The sequence below is a fragment of the Chiloscyllium plagiosum genome, unplaced genomic scaffold (genome assembly GCF_004010195.1).
Source record: "Chiloscyllium plagiosum isolate BGI_BamShark_2017 unplaced genomic scaffold, ASM401019v2 scaf_3882, whole genome shotgun sequence".
Classification (NCBI taxonomy): Eukaryota; Metazoa; Chordata; class Chondrichthyes; order Orectolobiformes; family Hemiscylliidae; genus Chiloscyllium; species Chiloscyllium plagiosum.
In genome coordinates, this window is record NW_025144708.1 from 1 (window position 1) to 1,288 (window position 1,288).

The following is a 1,288-nucleotide window of genomic DNA, read 5'->3' on the forward strand; positions in this document are numbered from 1 at the left end:
TTGCTGCCGTTTTGGGTGAATGAGAGGCCAAGAGTGTGCCCAGTGATTGGGGTGAGCTGGAAGGTGGAGCTCATTGAGGACGGTCTGGTGCTCGTGTTGAGCTTTTTTGTGGGAATACTATAGGGAGAGTTTTAAACCGATGCTGCATCAGTCCTCAGTATTTGGAGCAGTTACTATTGGATCGGATGTGGGTCAAAGAGAGGATCATCATTGCCAGTGTAATTTGGTTGAGAGTCAAAGGCTGTGATGAGTTGGAATTCGCTGACCTGGTATTGGCAAACATTTGGTTGTCTCTGACCAGGGTATGAATGTTTAATCTTCTCTCTGAGCCGTAATACCTGGGGTAAGAGTGGTAAGGTACAAACTGGGACAAGTTTCTACTGTGTTTTATTAATCCATGTTGAAACTTTATTGCTGGAATTCCTGAAGAAGGGCCTGTGCCCGAAACGTCGAACCTCCTGTTCCCTGGATGCTGCCTGACCTGCTGTGCTGTTCCAGCAATAAAGTTTCAACTTTGATCTCCAGCATCTGCAGACCTCACTTTCTCCTTTATTAATCCATGGCCATGTTAAATTGAGGCTGTACAAGATGTTGGTGAGGCCTCTTCTGAAGTACTGTGTACAGTTTTGGCTGCCCTGTTACAGGAAGAATATTATTAAGCTGGTGAGGGTTCAGAAGAGATTTACCAGGATGTTGCAGGAATGGAAGGTTTGCGTTATAAGGAGAGGCTGAATGGGCCTTTTTCACCGAAGTATAGGAGGTTTGAGTGGTGGCTTTAATAGAAGTTTATAAAATCAAGAGGTAGGTAAGATGATTGGTAGGTGTTTTCCCCTAGGGTGGGAATTTCAAGGCTAAAGGGCATTATTTTAAGATGCAAGAAGAAAGATTTATAAAAACACATGAAGGGCAATTTTTTTTACACTGGCTCTTGTGTGGAATGAACTTCGAGAAAGTGGATGTGGGTACGGTTGCAATGTTTAAAAGACATTTAGATAAGAAACGTTTGGAGAGATATAGGCCAAGTGCAGATAAGTGGGACTAGTTTAATTTGGGATTAGAGACCAAAGGGACTGGCTGGACCAAAGGGTCTGTTTCAATGCTGTATGACTCCTATCAGAATCTGTATGATATGGAAGGAGGCCATTTGGCCCATTATGTCTGTACTTGCCCTGCTATCGAGTGCCAATCTCCTGTCTTTTCCCTGTATCCCTTCATACCACTACAATCCAAAAAAAAACTCAATGCCCTCTTGAATGCTTCGATTGAACCTTCCTCCACATTTCCAGGC

General features: G+C 43.6%; 1 non-coding gene across 1 annotated transcript; it reads left to right on the forward strand.

The window, feature by feature from the left end:
- The first annotated feature begins 239 nt into the window (after positions 1-239).
- LOC122545015 lies at positions 240-332 on the forward strand. Its single transcript, XR_006310483.1, has one exon. It is a non-coding gene; the product is annotated as a Z30 small nucleolar RNA (small nucleolar RNA).
- The last annotated feature ends 956 nt before the right edge of the window (positions 333-1,288 follow it).